The 24,936-nt window shown below is 36.5% G+C and overlaps 1 protein-coding gene across 11 annotated transcripts in view; it reads right to left on the bottom strand.

Annotated features, from left to right (window-relative positions):
- Positions 1–24,936, bottom strand: part of Ephrin (ephrin) — a 125,408-nt gene that overhangs the window by 76,667 nt on the left and 23,805 nt on the right. Inside the window, exon 3 of one of the 11 annotated variants that reach the window (XM_070112368.1) lies at positions 13,533–13,612. The exons of the other annotated variants lie outside the window; for them this stretch is intronic. The gene's annotated coding sequence lies outside the window, so the exon portion shown is untranslated. The remainder of the gene's footprint in view (positions 1–13,532; positions 13,613–24,936) is intronic. 11 annotated transcript variants of the gene reach the window in all.

The raw sequence follows: 24,936 nt of genomic DNA, 5'->3' as shown, positions 1-24,936 counted from the left end.
CTTTAAATTGCGATTTGTGGGCGTGGCGGTCGTGCGGTTACGACCATCTGCAATACCGATCTCCCTTGGGTGCCAAGGAACATATGAAACAAGTTTCATACAGATATCTCAATTTATACTCAAGTTATGGCTTGCACAGAAAAGTTACATACATTCAGATAAAAATATACAGGTGGAGCTAATAAAAGCGTAATAAAAACTAAAAATCCTGGACATGGCCGGAACAAATATAAAGGCAGCATCAACAGACAAAACAAGAAAAAACATTAACTTTTGCACCGAAGCACCTTTATAACCAGTGTAAGAAGGGAGGTGCTTGACATCACTCTTGGTAACGAAGTCATGACAGGGCTGATCGGGCAATGCAGAGTGTCATCGGAACGCTCCATGTCGGATCACCGCACCATAAGATTCGCACTAGGGCTAGAGGTTAGGCAACTCCCTCCCAGGCGTATCCCCAAAAACACGGACTAGGCCACCTTTAGAGGCTGCAAGGCTGCATAACAGGCAGATCAACCAATACCGCTCTGTATCAGCTGACCTCAGAGATCCGAAGTTCGTTAGACGGGGGTGCGGTGTTGTTATGCGCCTTCCTTGACATCGAAGTTTCTTTTGACAATACGTCAAACGAGAGCGTGTCAAATGCACTAGAGAAAAGGGGTGTGGCGGTGCCGGTGCGCAGATGGATTGAAGCAGAACTGTGCACCAGGATTGCCGAAACCACAGTAGGCGACACTAAGATTCGTCTTGGCACAACAAGAGGCTGTCCACAGGGTGGAGTGCTATCCCCCTTACTTTAGAGCCTAGTTGTGGACGATCTTTTCGAGCTGCTAACTAGCAACGGAATCCGCTATCAGGGATATGCGGACGATTTTGTTATATTAGCTAGGGGTAAATTCGCAGACACTCTCTGCGATATTGTTCAAAGGGGATTGAGGCTGGCAAAGGAATGGTGTAGTGGGGTTGGCCTAAACATCAACGCCTCCAAAACTACAATCATACCGTTTACCAGACGCAGGTTGCTGCCAGGCCTCAGAAACCTATCCCTAGGTGGAACGGAGCTGGAGATGGCCAGCACGGTAAAGTACCTGGGCTTCACGCTGGACTCCACTCTACGGTGGAAGCAGCATGTGGACCTAACCGTAGCCAAAGCTACGAAAGCGCTCATGGTGTGCAATCGACTTGCTGGGAAATCATGGGGCTGCAACCCAAGGATTATCAGATGGTTCTACACCATGATTGTGAGATCGATCATAACATATGGAGCGGTGGCCTGGGGTTCCAAAGCATCGCAGACCTCGGTAGGACTTCGACTATCGAGGCTGCAACGACTTGCCTGCATTTGCGCGTCGGGCGCGATGCGCACGTGTCCGACTGGAGCAGTGGAAGTAATACTGGAGCTAACACCGTTACATATAGTGATCGAGCAGACGGCCAAACACACCTTGCTTTAAATGTCAGCAGAAGGGTTTGGCAAAGGGAAGGTAATCTCGTCCCAGCAGATGAAGGCCCTAAGTGACGCAATGCCACTGGCATTCCGAGGGACAGCATTACCAAAACAGTAAGCTTCACTAGGAAGTTCAGGGTTACCCTTGGCAGTAAGGCAGAATGGAACGATTTCACGCTGGACCTACTACTAAGGAACAGTACTATCAAGTGGTACACCGACGGCTCGAAAACGGCGGAGGGGATTGGCGCAGGGGTCGCAGGACCACGCACCAAGCATTCCATTCCCATGGGAAGTTTTCTTAGCATATTCCAAGCGGAGGTACATGCTATAAGTCGGTGTGTAGAAATAAACCTCCAATGCGACTTCCGCAATAAGAGCATCGCCATACTAAGCGATAGTCAGGCAGCACTTAAAGCGATCTCGGCTTTTGAGGTCAAATCGCTACTAGTGCAAGAGTGTATAGAACGGTTGAACAACCAATCAAGCCGCAACCAAGTGCACCTTATTTGGGTGCCTGGTCACATAGATATAGCCAGTAATGAACTGACTGAAAAGCTAGCCCGCTCTGCAGCCTCCACCAGAATGGAAGAACCGGAACTGTACATCGTGGTTGATTCTCATACCATAAAGGAGCTGCTCCGTAAAGAGGAAAGAGCAGGCAGGGAGAGACACTGGCAAAATCTCCAAGGCATGCGCCATGCCAAGTTGCTAAAGGGGGGTTATAACCTCAGACGGTTTAAAACCGTAATCAATCTCCCGAGGAACAAATTCCGACTTCTGGTCGCGTTCTACATCGGACATTGCAGGCTTAACAAGCATTTATTTAACAGGGGCTTGGTCTTCTCTGCAAACTGCCGGTTCTGCGACAGGGAGTCGGAAACCCCAGACCACTTACTAATTGACTGCACACCAGTCTGCAGACGTAGAGTCAAGGCCCTGGGATCCATTTCCAAACAGGGATCGCATCGCCTCATTGGCACCTAGCAGCATATTGGAGTTCATCAATATGCTAGGGCTAGATAAATCGCAGTGACTTAGGGGAGGGCACAATAGACCATAGGTCGCGGTGCATACCTCAATCATTATCTACAGTCTATAATACCCTTTCTTTGCATGTACATTTTTTATAGCATAAAAGGGTAGAAAATATCTTTATATTGATTTTGATCGGCCAATTTGTATGGCAACTATATGCTACAGTTGTCCGATCAAATATTTTCGAGATTGTACGGTTGCTTTGGACAATAAACCATGCAAATTATTTTGGATGTACATATCATTTATTAAAAAAAAAACCCTTTTGGACGATCTGAACTAAATGTAAAACAAAATGGTTCCTGAAAAATAGAACTACACAGCTAGTATTTCCGACCAAACCTAAAAAGTATTTGTTTCTTCTATGGAAAAAAGCAATAAAGCGTACTAGTTGGGCTTTAGTTGTAAGCTAGTTCAATCTAGTGATTTTTACTGTTCCGTATGTATGCATGGACTTCAACTTTCAATATTAACAATCATGATGTAAACACACAATCATAAAATGATAAAACCAAAAACAAAATACGAGTATATCTACACAAACATACTCGTATACATGTGTCTCAGAACAAAAGTAACAGACAAACGAGACGAGATTCGATAGTAATTCTTTTGACCGAAAAATTCTTTGCAAATGGACCGGTTTGGCCTGGCCGGTTGGGCTTGGTATGCAAGGTATTTGGATAACACTTTACTTTTTTCAGAATGTTCATTGCACAGAATTTTAAATATAACATATTTGTATGTTCAAACTTCGTAGAATATTTAATGTACCCTATTCAATATTAAATGTCCTATGAAAGTTGTAACACCCAAAAGGAAACGTCGGAGACAGACTCCATTTCGCTATTATTCTGATCGTTTCTACTCTCTTGTCAAAAAATATTATATATAGGTAGGTAGGGAGGTAAAGTGGCTGTCTTTCGACCCACCTAGGCCTTTAGGAGGCCCATTGTGATACGACCGGGACTGTGGTCTCTCTGAACCACCCTGTACTTCTGATGAACTTCATTCGTAAGGCAAGTTTTATCCGTGCAACCTCCGAGACGTCGTCTAGTGCTGCGCACTCGCATAGAAGATGTTTAATGGTCTCCTCCTCTTCTACTTCCTGACAGCTTCTACAATAGTCGTTATATGGCGTACCAAGTCTACTTGCATGTCTGCCTATTAGACAGTGGCCTGTTAGTACTCCTACTAGAGTTCTTATATCATTCCGCTTGAATTTTAACAGTCGGCATGTGCGGCTCATATTCCATTCATACCACGTTTGCCTGCTAGTTGAGCAAGTCAGTAACTGATTCCACTGACACTCGGCTATGTTAATGACATGTATGTCGATTAAGTATCTACAAGTAGCCAAAAGGCATATATATGTCCTCCTTACCAGGATCTAGTTGTAGGGTGGTGCCTGTTCTGGCTTGTTCATCTGCTACACAGTTCCCGGGGATGTCACTGTGTCCTGTGACACATTGCAGATTTAATGAAGTGAATTTAGTGAAATAGGATGTCAGATCCGCTGGAAGATCATGGCATTCTTTCAACGTCTCTTTCTTGATGTGATCACACTTCTTGTCAGTACCAGAAAGCTTTCTTTAATTGCGGTGCCCTCCGCTTGGAAGACACTGCAGTGGTCTGGTAACCGGAAGGCGATTTTGGTATCTAGTTTAGCTGAGAAGACACCGCCGCCTATTCGGTTATCCAGTTTGGAACCATCCGTATAGAAGCTTATCCCTGCTGCTTTGTCCACTACGAACCTTTCCCACTTCTCTCTGGAGGGGCAGGCAATATTGGGGACCGGATTTAGATTCAGCTCTTTAGGATTGCGAAAATCCGTAGTTATGGGAAAAAACGGGAACTTTCTAAGTATCACAGAATGTCAATTACATATTAAAACAACAACAAAGTTATCGAGTTGAATTCGTGCAAGAGAGTATGCGTAGACTTCATTAAACTTGTATAGCCGCTATTTTCAGTGCTCCCAAGTTTTGTTTTGCATTACACGACTTACGACTTAAAGTCAATTATAATAATTTATAGAAAACAAAAATAAAGGGTTCCAGCAACATTTTTTAACGCGAAAAAATTTCTCCGCTAAGAAATAATCATAGCACTATTGCGCATGCGTCAGAAAACATGTTAGTGCAGGGTTGCACCACAAGTACTGCCCTTTGTTTGAGCATCTGGTATAGTTTGCAGCGTTGTCGTTTTGGTCCAATCGGACCACAATTGGTAGCTTTATTTGCCTTTGGTATTTTCGTTGGTAGCCAATAGTTTTTATCAGATGTATTTAGAATGAAAGTTCATCTTAAGATTTGTTCACTTAAAATATTCATTCTAACCGAAAAATATTCATGATTGGGAACCAACTACTCAATGTGTGGAAAATGAGAGATATAACTATTATTGAAACTGTGGATGGAAAGTGTCAATAATTTGATATATTCGCGCATTTCTTCAACTTTATGCACCAAATTAAACAAAAAGGGGCTGTCATGGGCAAGTAAATATTTTAGTTTTTCAACTGGGTTTTCAGATATAACCTAAAAAAGTACCTAAAACTTCCGTAATAAGCGAACAAAATGATATCGTTCAGGTAAATGAAAACATAAACGTGCAGTATTTTAACACGTCTGAAGCTTCTTTCCCTGCGTTTTATTACATCCAGGCGACCATATCGGTTCAGCATACTTGATGACCGGCCGGCCAAAAAAAAAATATGTCAATTTAATTTGTACGTACATATTTTTTCAAATGTGAAGTGAAATAAAATGCAATGTGTTCATGATAAGAAAATTTGGTAGTTTTGCAACAGGTTTGGTAGACATTTTGGTACCCAAAGATTTTCTCAAGTGGCAACACAGATAGTTTGTTCGATTCGCTGGAGAGTAACGCTTGGCGAATCGAAGTCAGCTCCTATGAAATATACAGCTATGTACAGAGAAATAGCACACTTGTTGGTGCAAGTGTTGGAGGTAAAAATCGCTGGAGAGTAACGCTTGGCGAATCGAAGTCAGCTCCTATGAAATATACAGCTATGTACAGAGAAATAGCACACTTCTTGATGCAAGTGTTGGAGGTAAAATATCGTTATTTCTAATAAATGTCGAAGCTTAATGTGCAATGGTGAAGTATGTTCTGTTATCTTACTTAGTATTTTGTCGCTGGCGATTTCTTTTGATAAAGAGCATTTTGCAGGTGCTATTATTGATCATTTCTCATTTGAAAATCGAAAGTTGTGCTAGAAAGTTATTGAATTTAGTGTGCTATTTTATATGAATAAATAATTTAAAAAAAATTGGTAGAGGAATACATTGAACTCCAGAAAATATGTGCGTTATATACGAACTCGTTGGAAACAGGAAAATCCTTCTCAAGTCACAGAAACAGTGAAATATTCGAGGGAAATGGATTATAATGCTAATAATTTAGTCAATTCTGATCCAGAGATAAAAATTAAATCAGAAAGGCTCCTCCTCCAAAATTGAACGAACAATTGAGAAAAAGTGCAAGGTTCATTCATTTAAGTCCTCTCGCGCTATATACCGAAATTAATGAAGAAGCTTAATGACGCTCACCTCTATGGACACGTCTGTCGAAAAAACCGCTTATATCGAAAAAAAATATTAGGTAAAGTAAAAAGTTCGTTCGGTTTTTTATTGATTTTTCAAAAGATGATAACTTTGTGTGCATTTGTTCGATTTAAGTCAAATATGTGCCGTTTTGTTCATAAACTTGTTGCCAACGAGATGCCAACTTCATTATACCCCTCTCGTAGAAGGCTGCGTCCCTATTGGCAAAAAACTCGGAGAGCCAATTTTCACAGGCCTCTCTTGAGGCCAACTTCTCACCATTAAGCGCGTTCGCCATGGACAGGAAAAGATGGTAATCACTTGGTGCCAGGTCCGGACTATAAGGTGGGTGCATTAAGACCTCCCATCCGAGCTCCCGGAGCTTCTGGCGCGTCACCAAAGACGTGTGTGACCTGGCGTTGTCCTGATGGAACACAATTCGGCCTCTGTTGATCAAAGATGGCCTCTTCTGGATGAGTGCTGCCTTCAAGCGGTCCAGTTGTTGGCAGTAGAGAGCCGAATTGAGCGTTTGGCCATAGGGGAGCAGCTCGTAGTAGATGATTCCTTGCCAATCCCACCAAACACACAGCAAAACCTTCCTGGCCGTCAATCCGGTCTTGGCCACCGTCTGGGCCGCTTCCCCGAGCTTTGACCACGACCGTTTGCGCTCGATGTTGTCGTAAGTGACCCATTTTTCATCGCCAGTCACAATCCGCTTCAGAAACGGGTCGATTTTGTTGCGATTCTGCAGCGATTCGCAGATGGAAATTCATGTGTTTTTGCGTTAGTTCGTGTGGCACCCACACATCGAGCTTCTTTTTGAATCCAAGGTTATGCAAATGGTTCCAAACGGTTTTCTGGCTTATCTTTAGTTCCTCAGCAATTAAATAAGTGCTCACGTGACGGTCTGTTTCCCCTATTTTCATGATTTTATCGCAATTTTCGACGACAGGCCTCCCGGCGCGTGGTGCATCTTTGACATCGAAATTACTGGAATGGAACCTAGCAAATCACTTTTGTGCTACACGTTCGTTTACAGTATCGGGCCCATAAACAAAATTAATTTTTGCAGTCGCTTTGGCTGCTTTTTCGCTTCGATCGAAGAAAAATTGTAAAATATAGAGAATTTTCTCTTTGTTGGTGTCCATCTTTGACGAGCGCTCACAACGAACTGAGTAAATCAATCGAAAAACTGTCAAAGACAAACTTTTAGCGCGAATAAACACTTTTTTAGCGCCGTATAGTATGACATGATGCGACACGTAACACTAATACTATGAACAATAACGCCATCTCTTAGATAAAAACCGAACGAGCTTTTTACTTTACCTAATATATATATAAAAGCGCGGATTACTTTTGCTAAGATGCATGCAGGGAGGATTTCGGTAAAAGAGTATTATGGAGCGATGAAACAAAAGTAAATCGCATTGGAACCGATCGTAAAACGTTTGTACATCGTCCGAAAGGCCAATCTTTAAACACAAGACACACCGAAAAATCGGTAAATCATTGTGGAAGTAATGTCATAATGTGGGGTGCGTTTTCGTGGTATGGAGTGGTCAGAATTGATGATAGAAATTTCTACTTCATCATCCTAAGACACACAATGGAGTCATTCTCATTTGAATGAATGCCTGTAAATTAGATATTTATACATGATAATATTCTGAAACATGCCGCAAGGGGAGTAAAGGATTGGTTATTTACCGAAACTATTGATGTATTGGAATGGCCAGCCCAAAGTCACGTTCTTAACCTGATAAAACACCTCTGGAATGATGTAAAAGTTAAGATCGGGCAAAAAAAAAAAAAAATTCGGATGATCATTGGGCTGGAATTAGGGGAGCGTGATATTCCATTCCACGGAGAAGATGCCAGAAATTAGTAAAAAGCTTACTCGCAGATGTCAAGCTGTATTGAAAAATCGAGGCCATACAACAAGGTACTAACATGGTAACTAGGAATATAGTATTTTTTTACATTTTTCGATAAAAACGTTTGTTTTTTTACAGAATTCCGAAAGTGTGCTACTTCCTTTAAAACACTTCAAACAAAAAATAATAATTCCATATATAAAAGGACAGAAATATTGACCGAAAAATACTTGTATTATTTTGAGAAAAGTGTGGTATGCTAGAAACAATCCGTAATAACTTTTTTTTGTGTGAGCAATCAACCTCCTTTTTTTATTTGGCAGGTTATTATTTATGTTTTTTAAAAATAAATGCTTGGGATACCGAAAAAAGGGTTTGTATAGTGCATTGGTACCATGCTTAGCAGTCCTTTATTGCCGTCCTAAAGGAACTCAGACGGGATTTTGGCGGCACTTTCCCGAGTAGATGGACCATTATGAGGTTGGTAAGCATGTTTGCCGAATCTGGAAGTATGGCAAGAAGAACGTCCCATCGTGATCCGTATGTTCGTGTTCATAAAACAATCGCAGCTGTTGCATCTTAAATTCAGGCAAATCCAAGAGTTTCGACTTGCAACTTATCGGCGCAATTTGGAATCAGCAGACGGTCATTTCAACGGATAATTCATGACGACTTAAACCTGTTTCCGTACAAAGTGCAAATAACAAGCCGGTAAAACCATCTTGATTTGCATATTCGCCTGAAATTTTGCCCAAAAATTATTGAAATGGCCGAAGAAGATAATAAGTTGATAAATTGCCTGTTTATGTCTAATGAGGCCAATATTGATTTAAACGGAAATTAAAACGTGCAAAATTGAAGTATGTGGAATGAATCAAACCCAGAAGTGCGCAGTTTCATCAAGGTGTATTGTCCAGCCATACTTCTTTGTAGAAAAGGATGTAACAGTAACTGTCAATGGGCACCGTTATTTAAAGATGTAGAATGAGTTTTTTTTTACATAGAACTGCTCCGACGACATATCCCTTTCAATAGCGTTTGCTTCCAGCAAGATGGAGCAACTTCACACATAGCCAGATCAGTTATTGCGGAGCTCCAACGAATTTAGTTGAAATTAGTTCGATAGTTTCTGAGATATAGGATTTCACCTAAAGGTTGGTGGTGCCACGCCCGTTTTCCAATGAAAGCTTTCCAGTAACATCTTGTTTATGAAATTAAACGCTTATGCCGCATTTATTTCGTGAGTTATCGCACTTTTGGTAGTTTTCCCCCGTTATATGGAGAGTGGGCGTGGTTATCATCTAATTCACACCGTATGAAAAAATGCTAAAACGAGTTCCTCCAAACCAATTTTGTTGAATTACCTCCAGCGGTTTGAAAGATATGTACGTTAAACCATGGTCATTTATTAGTTTAATTATGGCACTTTATAGGTTTTCTTTTAAAAGCGTTTTGTGGACGTGGCAGTAGTCCGATGACGCCTTCCGATGTCCGACCTCTCGTGTGACGAGATTATTCGATTTAGCCATGTCTGTCTGTATATACTCAAACTAGTCTCTCAGTTTTTATGATATCGATATGAAATTTTGCATATGGGTCATTCCATGTCAAATCGACAAATAGTTGGACGCGACCCCCAACGATTCGAATGAATTTTGGTGGAAAGTTTTGTCTTATCATAAAATAAAGATCTGCCAAAGGAGAAATGTTTAATACAGTTTAGCAATTTTTTTTACATGTAAATACTCTTAATTAGAATTTTTTATTGTAGATAAAACTACGTAAATCTTTCCTCTTTTTTGATATTATCATGTGACAGACATATTGTAACAATAATATACTACGAACGAATACCGATACGATACGGACAATTTATCATATTTTATTGTATTATTTTAAGAAACAGATACAAAAATAGTAACTAACATAAGGTGTGTCATAAGCTAATAGCTACATATATCGTTGACAAATAAAAAACATTCAGCTTATTTCATATTTTTGCTTAAAATCTAATTCTTGCGCCGAATCGACTAAAATGTGTTGGCAATGCGGCAAGAATATTCAGCTGATATTCAATTTATTTCAAAATGTCTGACATGAAGAAAAGGTTAGTTTGAATTTTTAAATTTCTAAACAGAATATTAAAATACTATAGAAATATATTTATTATGTTCATTATTGGTCTAGAATACAAAAAACTGAAAACAAATATTCCTATTTTGTCTTAATTTTAACTCAATAATATCCACAAAAATCTGTAAATTTGGTTTGTTTACATTTTTATCTGTCAAAATAAGCTTTATCGTTACTGCCAACTACTTTTTTCTGCAAAATTTTAACTATTGTGAATGAAAAAAACGAGGAAATGGCAATCATAGCGCGAGTAGGAAAAGTCACCATTCACAGTACATTCCCACCTCCTAAGTATACGTTCACAATAAATCCAACACAGCCCCCCTGGTGCGTCAGGGTGGCGAGAGGTCAAAACGGGTTGCATACAGCAAAAAACGCTGTAATAATTATTTATTACTATTTTTAATTTTGGTTATAGAATGATGTTTAATGCTGTTAACAAAAAAGGACGTGTGGCACTCGGGGACTGCCGCGGTAAAGGTTTTGCATACCATTTTTTATCAACTGAAGCAATTATAATTATTTATTTATTTTTTATGCAGTATATTAAGCTATTACATAGCTTCTATCGCGGACTTTGAGCGCCGGGACTGAATCAAGAAACTCCGTAATGGACATAAACCTAACACCATCACAAAGTATGCGCAAAATGCTTGCATATTTTTGGGAATATCGCATACTTTTAGGCATATCACATTTTCGCATATTTTAGGCGGAACAAATCAATTAAAGAGCAGGGTGATTCAAAAAAAATAATATTCCAGATAGAATTTTTTAAATGGCAAATAAAAATATGGAATTTAATAAAAATTTTATTAATTAAACCTAATTATTCAATACCCGGAGTCATAATATTACTCACAATATTATTATTTTGGTAAATAGCTATTCCACCTTTTGGAACAGTATCTCGTTTACAATTGAAATTAGGTATTCAATGGTAATAAATATCCACTTATCTTGACTAACAATTTCAACATCAACTTCGCTAATAAAAAAAATCAGAGATACAAGAATCCACAACAAAATAAAGGACCACCCTTAACGCGGCATTTTCCAGATATTTACAGGGTATCAAGTCTCACCCTTATGTTTCTTATTTCAGTTACCCTAAACCTATAGTTTCAATCAGAGATACAGAGATGCCCAACTCATCTCCCACTGGAAATGAGAGCGCAAATGCTAAACGTCAAAACCTCCTAAACTCAGGCAACTATCAAAGTTCAGGAGGTCTGAGGTTTAGCAATTGGAAAAAGAGGAACGGCCAGATTGAAATCCTACAAAAATATATGTGAACAGAGAGACTTGTTGATGCTGTTGAAGATCACTTACAAAAACTGGAAAACAATGAAATGGAAAGAAAACGCGAAATTGAAATGTATGTGATGAAATCTTTTGTGATGCCATGCTTAGTAGTATTAATTTTCAATTGAAAATTTTGACGTATTTTAACACAAATTTTTATTATCGCTTTAAAAATAGGCTGCTGAGTCAATACAAGTATGCCAACACTTAATCCAATTTCCGTTACACTTGTAGCCCCTTGGTTGGGACGGCCTTCAGTGCCTGCAACAAATTTTGGGTTTTTCAGCGCCTTTCGCCAGATTGTTGCCAGTAATGGTGGATAATACTGCATAAAAGATAAATAAATAATGATTATTGCATAAGTTGATAAAAATGCTATACATAGCTTTACCGTGGCAGTCCCTGAGTGTCACATGTATCTTTTTTTTTTTTTCTTTGTTACTAATTCAAGTTTTTTCTTTGATATTAATTCAAGTTCCACTTTTTGAGCGTGGTGATCGATAAGAAAACAAATGTTTTTCTTTTATTATATAAGTGAGAAGTTAATATTGTTTGAAATATTTTTATTATCTTACAATACATGTAGGTTATTCAGGAATTTTTATATTTGAAACTTTAGGTTTATGGTAACTGAAATAAGAAACATAAGTTTGAGACTTGATACTCTATAAATATCTGAAAAATACTGCGTCAATGATGGTCCTATATTTTGTTGTGGACCCTTGTGGATCGTTATTCATTATACTCTTGCAACATGTTGCTACAGAGTATAATAGTTTTGTTCACCTAACGGTTGTTTGTATCACCTAAAACTAAATGGAGTTAGATATAGGGTTACACATATATAAAGGGGCATCTGCAGTTTAAAATCTTTTTAAAAAGTGGGCGTGGTCCCGCCCCCTAATTGGTTTAATGTGCATATCTCCTAAATCGCTAAAGCTATAATAACAGAACTGAATACGAACGTTTTTAGCACCTCTATCGACAGTGTGAAAATGGGTGAAATCGGTGCTACCTTGTGACCAAAACCAACTGTTCAATCCCCTAGGTACTGAATTTGTGGACTCCCGTGCCTATAGTTGACTTTTTAACGATAATATCGGTCAATGTGTTAGATATATAATTGAAATTCATATAATAAAATAAATAAATGAAACCTTCGATATTAGTATGTTTTGTATCAAAAATGGGTTGAATCGGATCAATACTTCCTTTAATATAACATTTTGCCTACACCTGGAGTAATTTATCGGGCTTTGATCCTTGCAAGTTGCGAGAGTATAAAATGTTCGGTTTCACCCGAACTTAGAACTTCCTTTCTTACTTTTTTAATTCAATTTTTCCGAAAGAAAAGTTGTAATCCGCTCTGATATTTTATCAGCGTAGTTGATGTTTAAATCGCCAGCCAAAATAAGTGGAAATTGTTTACCATTGATAAAATTGAAATACTTAATTTCAATTCTATTGTTCCAGTATACCATCTCAATATAGATAAATATGCGGTATATTTTTAAACGTTTTAATTGACTTATTCATGGACAAATTTGAAATTCAATTTTACTGAAAGGACCGGAAAAATTAACTATTGTAACAGAATTTGATCATAATACTTCTTCTAGGTTTCGTTTTTTAAATACTGTATACTTCTTAAATAAATTATTTGTAGAATTCGCCATACATACACACATACGCAACACTGCCATGCCCAATAGCAAGATACTTTCAATATATTTGAGTATTTATGTAACGGACGGAAGAGTTTTTACAGAGGTGAGTTGTTTTTAATATAATTATTATTTTTATTTAAATTTATAAAACATGTCTCCAGTTTCGTTGAATAAGCTTTTTCTGAATCCCGTTATTTGAAATGGTTGCTTAATTCCACCTTATATTTTTCTGTAGTGAATATTTATTAATTTACCACAATTTATTAATATTTGCCACAAAATAGGCGGCATAAATATAAATCTTATTTATTCTGAAATTTACCAATAATACCCGCTCATTTAAGAATATATGGTATATGGTATTAAAATAAACTGATTGTATTATGAAAAAATATTAAAAGTTTACATATAACAAATATTTTTGGAACAACTTTTTTGAAATTTTAAACTTTACCATAATACAGGAAAAAATTATAAAAAAAAAAGTTAAACATACCGAAAATAAACAGTTGATAAAGTGGGGGTCTCACAAGATTGGCACTTGACAATACCAACGATTTCAACCCTTGTAGCAATCTGAAACCAAAAAAAAAGAATAATTTATCTAGAATAATGTCGCAATTTCTGGAACTACGGAAAAGTTGAAAAAAAAATCACGAAATGGCGACTTTTTGTACCACTTTTTTTGACTGTTTTGAATTTTATTTTTAAATAATAAAAATTTAAAGCCAATTATTAATTCAAAAATAGCAGAATTTCATTAAAATTAGTATGGGTATTTTTATACGCGAAATACAGTATTCATAAATTATCGTAAACTCAACGAACTTAAAAATAACTTTTTTGCTAAATTCCAAGCGAACAAAGTCGAGGACAAAGCTAGTATGTATGTAGTATCTGAAAACTGTGGTAATTTATGAACCGATGTGTGTCATGGAGAAAATAAGTAATATAATTTCCAATAATGCAAAACAGAAACAGAAATGATTAAAGTGTGACATAGAAACCCGTCAAAAAACACAGCATTTTATGACTCTAGAACATCGAAAAAAATTTCTTATATTCCATTTCATTTAATAATACTTTAAACTTTTAAGGGGGTATTCTAGTCTAGAAATAAGAAAAAATCGCTTTTTTTATAATTCCAAAGGATTTTCTTGACCTAAAAAAACACTCGGCATTCCTCGCGAAAACAAAAAAAAAATAAAAATATAATAAAAGTAAAAGTAACACACTACCTCCCATACACTACTACTTTTTTTAATTAAACAAAGTTTCGAACCTCTTTTATTTAAAAAAAAAACTTAACATTTATTTTCTCTCTGATCATAATACAGGGGTTATGGGTACCGGCTAAACCCGCCTGGATGTGGAATGGAAACTAGACCTTTTCTTTCGTATCAAAAAAAACGACTACGCTAAATAAAACGCGCTAAGGTTTCTGATATTTTAGGTACAATTTATTATTAAAAAAGTTGACATAGTCGAATGAAGATTCAGTTTAGTTATAAATATACCAAAGTTTCAATAATTTATTAATTTTGTATAATGAAGTTTTTCTGTGAAAACAAAGCTAAGGCATATAGTGTTGTATAACATGTCAATATAAAGCTAATTTGTAACTTTTAATTGGTATTATTTAGTAAATAATCTAAAATAAAACAAATCGTTATTGAAGCAAAACAAAACGTTAGGGTGCATACATGGTTATATAATCACATGCTGCGATTCATCCCGTCGACTCGCAGCCCAAAAAGGGGGTTAGTTTAGCTGACCATTCGTACCGATTTCGCCGAGACAGTGCCGGATTTCAAGTTTAGCGTCCTGGGCTAAGAAGATAAAAAAAATAAAATTTCTCAAATTTCGGAACAAAAATACAACAATGTAGATGGCCCCCTAGTATTTTCTATTTTTCCATTCTACATTCGGTTTCAATGTATTGAATTCTGTAGTAGATTTTGGCGCGAACGTCAGCGTTGTTCACTGACAGCTCATTACTTCAACATTCAAAGTGAAACATAAGGTAATTTTGTGAATTTGAAGGAAAAATAATTACAAAGAAATATTACTTTGTGAAATGTCGCAACGGAAGTGTGTTTTCCAATAATTTGAAGAAAAAATATCCTTTTTTGAGAGTCACGTATGACGTTTCCAACTTTCGTTGCGACAAATGTAATGCAACTTTTTGGTTACTGTTTGTGGAGGCAATGATATTGAAAATCATTTGAAGACAAAGAAGCACAAAGTGGCAGCAAATGCTTCTCTTCAAACTTCAATCATATCAGATTTTTTCATCGGAAAAGGACCAGATTTGAATCTATTGACGATAGGTATGTGGGCGTCCCACACAATTTATAGGAACCAGTTTTAGGTTTATTATTCAAAAAATCATTTAAAAACCAACATTATCGTCCGATTCAAATTTTTTTAAAATTTTTATTGTAGATCAAACGATTGTGCAACCAAAATATTTCGAACCTGTTTCTAAATGAAATAATTTTCGTGTACAAGAACAAAAATGTAAGCGATAATAACCAATGTTTTTGCAGAGTTTTCCATACAAGCACTTCATTCCGATTGTTCAGATTGTACGGCAGCTATATGCTACAGTCATCCGATCTGAATAATTTCTTCGGAGATTACATTGTTGCCTGGCAGCTATATGCTATAGTCATCCGATCTGAATAATTTCTTCGGAGATTACATTGTTGCCTCAAATAATAATCCCTGCCAAATTTTGTGAAGATACCTCGTCAAATGAAATAGTTTCCCATACAAGCACTTGATTCCGATTGTTCAGTTTGTATGGCAGCTATATGCTATAGTGGTCCGATATCGGCCGTTCCGACAACTGAGCAGCTTCTTTGTTAGAAAAGGACAGGTGCAAAATTTCAGATCGATAGCATAAAAACTGAGGGACTAGTTTGTATATATTCAGATAGACGGATAGACGGACATGGCTAAATCAACTCAGCTCATCATGCTGATCATTTATGCATATATTTTATAGGGTCTCCGATGTTTCCTTCTGGGTGTTACAAACTTCGTGGCAAACTTAATATACCCTGTTCAGGGTATAAAAAGGTGAAACGTCGAATATGATTTTTTCATTGATTAAAAGAGTATTGGAAAATTTTGATTTGACTGATAAATTGATCACTTACTGTGGTGACAGTGCGGCAATTAATATATGTCGCGTTGATCGGAAAAGTGTAGGAAATGCTTTTGCAAAATTAAAGAAATTAAAATCGAGCATAGTTGATGTAGGTTGTGCAGCGCATATCTTGCATAATGCGATTCGTAATGCATGTAATGCACTTGATGTTGAAATAGAAAGCATTGTTGTTCAGATCTACACACATTTTTACATCCACACCATTTGCGCAGGAGCATTAAAGTCGCTCTGCAAGATTTCTAAAGACGAATACGATCAACTAGTTGGTTACTGCAAAACTCGGTTTATTGGCTTCAGAGAAGCTTTGGGGAAAATCATTCGAATGCTCCAACTATTGAAAACGTATTTCCACAACCTTACTTCACCCCTCAAAAAACCCAATCGAAGCGATTGTTCATTTTTGTTCATGAACATGTGAAAATATATTTTTATTAACCGAAATTATTCCCAAATCGAGAGATTATTTAATTCTTATCGCGTTAATTTTAGACCCTGACTTTCGAAAAAACAATAAAGAAAATTGAAGGCGATGATATGCCAGCAGTTGCAACTTACAAACACTTGTAACATTTAATGAACGATTGGCAAACATCCAACCAACACAATTACTTTGCGTTGCAAGTAAAAACGGAAATGGAGAACCTGAAGAAAGAAAACTGTGACTTGAATCAATTTGAAGTAGAGGCGAAGCAATTTCGAAGTAAATATTTCATTTTACACCTCAATTTCGTTTTCCCATTTTTAATTGTCTTAAATACGTCAATCAGGTTATTGCTACGAATATCTTGTGGCATGGATAACAGTTTGCTCATGTAAAATTATTTGGGTGCTACTCAGGGATAAACTCACTGGGAAAAAATTGAGAGAACGTTTATTTTCCTCACACAATTCCGGAAACACCGTCCACTTCATCAACTGATATACAAACGATCGAACCAGACAGTGAATTAATTTTTTTAATCATTTTTAATATTACTTTGCTTTCTTTTTTATGATTTCCATTCTTTTTGAATAAAATTTTGTTGCTCTTTTACCGATTTCACGCAATTTTCAGTGAATAATAATATGGAAAAATCGATGACTACAAAAACCATCCCGGACTTTGCCGGAAAATATACGGTCACCTAAGGTTACACCTAGGGATGTAGAGCAGGTTCGCCCCCAAACGGTGCATCCTGGATAACGCTTAATGACCTGCGGCCTTTCTAGAACTCCTACGGATTTAACCTTTGCTCGACACGGACATAGCTTGGACTATTAGATGGATCGGTTTGCACCCTGGCCTAGTGGTCGTGGTATTCTGTCTCCTTAGTATGCAGGGGTGATACCCTGCTGAAATGGCTGATGGGCTAATTCCAAGGCCATCTCCGTCCCGTTAAAACCATGGCAGGCCTCAGAGTAGGTTCCCCTCCTGTCATCAATAAGTTGGTGTGGTAGGGGTTTGTTGAGATGACTCTTTCTTTGCGCTGGAAGGCACTGAACGCATTGCCTCATAAAGGCGTGCGTCAACCCTCGCCTTAGACTGAGACAAGGAGGAGTCGCTGAAGGTACTCCTGAATGCTCATTTCCCGCAAAATCGCTCTTCTGAAGAAGTGCCACTGGGGGAGCTTCAGCAGGGCGAGGTGAACACATCCCGACTTTTCTCCTCCACTGTCCGGCTTTCGATAGGCTGAGACTGAAACATCTCGACAATCACATTTTCGACGAACCTGAATACTTAGCCGAAATGGATAATGGTCGTCTTAAGAAGTTTGTTATACGCACAAAGCGTTTTGTCGACTTGTAAGGGTCTTTTGATCTAACTTATAGAAGTTTTTAGGTACCACAACGGACCGACGTTTTAAGCTCTCCAAGTGAGATCCTAACCTAAGGTTAGACCTATATTGGAATACGGCTCTGTTGTATGGAACCCTAACTACCAAATCCATTCTGACAAGTTAGAGTCTGTCCGAAAACAATTTTTCCTTTTCGCCTTAGGGCATTTCCGATGGAATTCCAGGGTAAGTCTACCTCCATACACTAGTCGTTTAAAACCTATAAAACCTACACCCGAGTCGTAGGGAAATTCTTGGCATAATATTCGTAGTGAAAATCTTGAATGTTTAGACCTTTACTGTTTAAATCTTGTAGATCGAATTTCGAACTAAACGAATCATTCCGCCGGATACGTCATGATTTTAATTCTCATTCCTGCACATTTGATTAATCTGACTCACTTTTCAAAATTAAAAAGACTTTATTGCTTTCTCTCAATAAATAAAAACGTAACAATTTATTATATCGTAAATATAAACCTTAGCTGTTGAAATTTTTGTTGCTGAGTTTTAGATCTCAACACTTAAAAAACTTTCTTGCCTTTCCTGACTCGGCTAATTCCGCACGTTTATTATTATTATCTTCTCTCTATCCCCAATATACTCCATAAAATGATTTTTGTCTTTCCACCTGTACTTAAACCGTTCAGGTTGGTCAAAATGCGTGATATTTTAATGAAAATAAATGGGCAAGTTTTCTTAAAAATTATGTGGTTTTGTGCTGAATTAGGATGGAATTGGTCTATACCTTGGTATAAGCCTCATAATATAATGAATCCCGATTCTCTGGTTGACGTTTTCCACATCAACGCAATGAATAAAAATTATCCGTTCGGTCGAGCTAATATCAAAGACATATATCTCATTTGAAGAAGTTTTTAATATAATTTTAGCTGACGAGAACTAAAATATAGCAATAAAACTGAGTTTAAGTTAATGGCCTTCCCATAATTTAATAATGGATGTTTAATTCAACATTTTTTAATATACGGTTTGGAGGAATTTTCTGGTGTTTGATTTTCCCAGCTCACATGTACTACTTATGGTATAATTTTTTTCGTCAATTTGATAATTTAATGAAATTAAATGGACAGTTTTTCTTAAAAATAATGCATATCGCTGCATATGAATGAAATTGGTCTAAACCTTTGTTTAAACCTTATAACCCTAATATACTGATTTCCGCTCCTTTTGTACAACAGCAACCTCATATACCCCACATATTAAATCTAACCCCTTTGGTTCAGTTTATTTTAAAGTTAACATTTCGGAGAAAAAATAGTATCTACTTAAAATAGTAAATATATGATGATATGTAAATAAATTTTGAGCACATTAACTGCAGCATGAAAACAAATGGGGCTAAGTTCGGATGTAACCGAACATTTTATACTCTCGCAAAGTCAAATAGTATACTCGTTTGAGATTTCTTTGTGGATTGACTGATATTTTCGGTAGAAGGTCAACTATAGGCACTGGGGTCCACATATTTAGTACTTAGGGGCTTGAACAGTTTTGGTTCGATTAAGACAACTTTTGGTCACAAGGTGGCATATTTAAACGTATTATCACGCAAAGTTTTACCCCGATATAATCATTGTTGTTATGGGAAATAGACGTGGTTGTAGTCCGATTTCGCCCATTTTCGCACTATAACATAGGAATATGAAAATAACGTTATGTACTGAATTTTTTTGAAATTGGTTAAGCAGATCTCGAGATATGGGTTTTCACCTAAAAGTGGGCTGTGCCACGCCCACTGTCTAATTTTGAACGCGGTTCCTATAAAGTCATCTCATACCATCCCTGAGATAAAATTTAATGTCTCTGGCGTGTTTAGTAAATCAAGCGCTTTTAGTAGTTTTTAACAGTACCGTTATATGGAGAGTGGGCAGAGTTGCCACCCGATTTCAACTATTTTCACACCGCCAATAGAAGTGCTAAAAACATTTGCTTCCAGTGAATTTTGTTATTATAGCATTAGGGAATTTAGGAGATATGCACATTAAACCTATTAGGGGCGGGACCACGCCCACTTTTTGAAAAAAAATTTAACTGCAGATGCCCCTCCCTAATGTGATCCTGTGTACCAAATGACAGTCTTGTATCTTATTGCGGAGCTTAGTTATGGCAATTTATTTGTTTTTGATTAATGGGCTTGGCAGTGGTCCGATTACGCCCATCTGCAATACCAACCGTCTCACGATACCAGGAAACATGTCTACCAAGTTTCATAAAGATATCTCAATTTTTACTCAAGTTAGAGCCTGCACGGACGGACAGACGGATAGACCGTCACCCGGATTTTAACTCGTCTCTTCATCCTGATCATTTATATATATATAACCCTATATCTAACTCGATTAGTTTTAGGTGATACAAACAACAGTTAGGTGAACAAAACTCTTATACTCTGTAGCAACAGGTTGCGAGAGTATAAAATTTTTGAACATTTCCTGTCTGATAGTAGAATAAATAAGTCTTTTGATGACTATTTGTTAGCCCTTGGATCAAGTTTAACAAAACCCAAAATTTTTCTAAAATGAAAATTACACATTTTATAAACGCTTATAGTCCTCTGATTTTGGAAATCCATAGCGCAAACATGGATATCCAATATTTACTGGATGCATATGCTTGCTGTTCATATATAATTAATTATATTAACAAGTCTAACAGGGGAGTTTCGAGGCTCTTAAATGAAGCTATATCAGAGGTTAATGCTGGAAATTATACTGTTAAGCAAAAACTTAAACATATAGGTTACAAATTTATAGGCACAGAAATATCTGCACAAGAAGCAGTATATTGCTGCATTGGGCTGCATCTTTCGGAAGCAAGTAATGCAGAAATATTTATAAATACCTCTCGACCTGAGGAACCTGTTCGAATGGTGAAACCTAGAGCAGAACTTCAGAACCTTCCTTCAGGTTCGACTGAAATATTCGTAGCCGGTATTTTAGACCGTTATGTTCAAAGATCCGATCAGTTAGAAACTCTTTGCTTAGCTGATTTTGCATCTATGTATCTCAAAATGAAATACCTATCGTGGAAAATGAGTTCAGAGTGTTGGCACTTCCAGAAATAAACCCAAATGTAAATTGCATGGTGAAGATTCAACAGATAATGGCACTGAATCTGATTGCAATATTAGACTTATTTAACTACCTCCTTTAATTCCAGTTGAGGAATTACTTTCTTTAGTTCAAAGTCTAAATACTAAGCAAAGAACCTATTTGACACATTTGACGCACCAGCTAAAAACAAAACGCCTATTTAAGAGTTCATTGGCGGCGGTGCAGGTGTAGGAAAGAGTCGTTTGATATCTGCAATATATCAAGCTCTTAACCATCGTTACAATTCTACACCTGGATCCAATCCAAGTTCCTTAAAAGTTCTTCTTTGCGCACCTACGGGTAAAGCAGCATTCGGAATAGGTGGAATGACCCTTCATTCAATATTCTCTTTACCTGTTAATCAGTTTAATAGAGAGTTGAGGCCACTTAGCAATGACAAAGTTAATTCATTGTATTCCAGACTTATCGATTTAAAATTAATCATAAATGATGAAATATCGATGGTAGGTGCTCGTATGTTTAGCTCTGTTGATGCGAGATTAAAAAAAATTTTTAAAACAGACAGCCCCTTCGGTGGTATACCGATCATAGTGTTTGGTGATTTGAAGCAACTCTCACCTGTTGGAGAAAGGTGGATATTCTCTCCTAATCACAATGATGCATACAGCACTTTAGTTGGTTCCCCTTTGTGGGAGTTATTTAAATACTTTGAATTAACAGAGATAATGAGACAACGGGAGGATCAGGCCTTTGCAATTGCATTAAATCATATGGCATCTGGTACTATCACAAATGAGGACATATCACTCATTGAAACTCGAGTAGTTAATTTCGAAGAAGTTCCCGATGATGCCATACATTTATTTTGGTCCAATGAAGAGACAAATAATTTCAATGCCCTTAAGCTCAGTCGAATCCCAACAGAAGCTTTCCTTTCAACTGCAAAAGACTCAGTTAAAGGAATTGGTATAAATGAAAATGATAATATTTTGGAAAGAGTTAAACTTTTCAAAACTATTGAATAGCAGGGACTGCCCTATGAATTGACACTAAAAACCTCCGCCAAATATATGATTACAGTAAACATAAACACGTGTGATGGCTTGGTTAATGGGGCAGCTGGACAACTTATGCAAATTGATTTCCATTGTTCTTTTCCAATAATTCTGTGGATTAAATTTTTGGAACCTTCTGTTGGTTTGATAGCACGATCAAAAAAAGCCTCATCCTCTAGAAAGTTCTTGGACACCAATTGAAAAAGTTCTAAAATCTTTTCAATATAAAAGAAATAAACAAATTTAAATTGAAAGAAATCAGTTTCCAGTTGTTCCGGCTGAGGGAATAACTATTCATAAAAGTCAGGGTGCCACATATAATAAAGTTGTAGTTCATACTCGACCCAGAATGCCTAGAGCTTCAATATATGTTGCTTGTAGTCGAGCTACTTCTGCAGAAGGTCTATTCATCATAGGAAATTTTATTCCTTCTAACAAATTTTCTGAATCGGATCCCGTATTTAGGGAACTGAGGAAATTGTACACAAATAAAGCTTTGGCAACAATTTCAATTTTATGATTTCCCGAACATCAGGACATCAAATTTTATTCCATAATGTTCAGAGTCTTCATGCTCACATTAATGATATAAAAAGCGACTGTTTGATGCTATCTTCAGATATTTTATGTTTTGTAGAAACTTGGAGTTACCCGTGCGAAAATTTTGATATACCAGGATTTACTCCAATTAACGAGCTGAGGATAGATAGCACGGAAACAAGCAACAGAAATAAACGGGGCATTATAATATATGCAAAGCATAGTATTGCTAGCGCTATAGAACCAAGGGCTGTAAAGAAAATTTATTCAGGCCGCAACGTTTTAGAAGCGATTTTGTTTAAATGTTTCAGTATTAATATTCTGGTTCTATACAGAAATTCAGCTTTCTCTGTCAGACATTTAATTGTAGAACTTCAGAAAGTCCTTACTCAACATTTGTTTAATGTCTACAGGGAATTCAATAGGAAATCTGCTCCAAGAAAAAAGCTTTAGTTCCCTGCCGGTACACAAATTGATTGGGCATTTTCAAACATGGTTCCTTCCCATGTTAATGCAATTACTTTTGGGACAGTACACAGCTATCATGACAGTATTTGTGCAATAGTTCTTCATTTTGTTTTTCAAATATATATTAAGAAATGGTATAGCATTTTGACAGTAGTTTTTAAGACATTTTTAAGGAAAATATGTAAATAATCTAATTAAGAAAATTTAAATTATATGTATAATTTGTTATTATATAAGACATTATTGTATAAATATATGATAGAAATTAAATAGTATAAGGAAAAAAGAAATATAATTTGGATATATGTATAAGAATCTATATAAAAGTTTATGTTTAATATTTTAAATATTATATACAAATTAATATAATAATATTATATCATTTTTAAAGTTGTTAATTTTTATTATTTTTAAGCTAAACATGTATAATAATATCGATAAAATAAGTAAAAAATTTTATTCATTGTCAAAAAACGATTTATTTTCATACTCCTCAATACAGTTGTAGTTCATTCTATATAAAATAAATTATAAGCGTATACAACAAAACACAGGAACGATTGCTCTAATTATTAAAATATTATATACAAATAAATCTCAAACGAGTATACCATTTGACTATGCGAGAGTATAAAATGTTCGGTTGCATCCGAACTTAGCCCTTCCTTAGTTGTTCTCTTTATGTTGGTAGATACGTATTTTGCCAGAAAACGTTGTTATAAATTCTTATTTCTGTTAAATAACAGCAAATACTACAGAAAATGGTGAGCTCCCTGTTCTGAATTTTTTTCAAATCAATTCAATTTGCACCTTCTCGTTCTTCTAAGTTCTCTGGTGCACTTTCATTCAACATTCAGAGTGAAACATAAGATAATTTTGTTAATTTGAAACAAAAATAATTACGAAGAAATATTACTTTGTCAAATGTCAAAACGAAAGTGTGTTTTCAACGATAAGTTGAAGAAAAAATATTCTTTTTTGAGGAGTCACTTATGACGATTCCAACGTTTCTTGCGTCAAATGTAATGCAACTTTTTCAGTTGCTGCTGAAGGAAGCAATGATATTGAAAATCATTTGAAGACAAAGAAGCATAATGTGGCAGTAAATGCTTCTCTTCAAACTTCAATCATATCAGATTTTTTCATCGGAGAGAAACCAGATTTGAATCTATCGACGATGCAAGGCGTGTGAGCGTACCACACAATTGGTGAGAATCACAGATTCAGGTGTGTTATTCAAATAATCATTTAAAAACCAGCAGTTATCGTCCGATTCCAATTTTTTATTGTAGATCAAACCAAATATTTCGAAGCTGTTTCCAAATGAAAAAATTTTCGTGTTCAAGAACAAAAAGGGAAGCGATAATAACCAATGTTTTGTACAATACGCATTGGAATGCCTCAAGTCTGATTTACAAAAGCCCGATTCCTTTTCTGTCGTCGATGTTTCCTGTCATCATTTGTTATTTTCTTCCATTATCTGGAGTGAATTTTAAAATAATTGAATTTTCACCAGAAAAAGGTGAAACGTCGGATATGATTTTTTCATTGATTAAAAGAGTATTGGAAAATTTTAATTTGACTGATAAATTGATCGCTTACTGTGGTGACAATGCGCCAATTAATATCTGTCGCGTTGATCGGAAAAGTGTAGGAAATGTTTTTGCAAAAGTAAAGAAATTAAATCGAACATAGTTGGTGTAGGTTGTGCAGCGCATATCTTGCATAATGCGATTCGTAATGCATGTAATGCACTTGATGTTGAAGTAGA

This window comes from Bactrocera oleae, chromosome X (genome assembly GCF_042242935.1).
Source record: "Bactrocera oleae isolate idBacOlea1 chromosome X, idBacOlea1, whole genome shotgun sequence".
Classification (NCBI taxonomy): domain Eukaryota; kingdom Metazoa; phylum Arthropoda; class Insecta; order Diptera; family Tephritidae; genus Bactrocera; species Bactrocera oleae.
The sequence above is the reverse complement of the archived record's forward strand: the minus strand, read 5'-3'. Positions and strand labels throughout refer to the sequence as shown.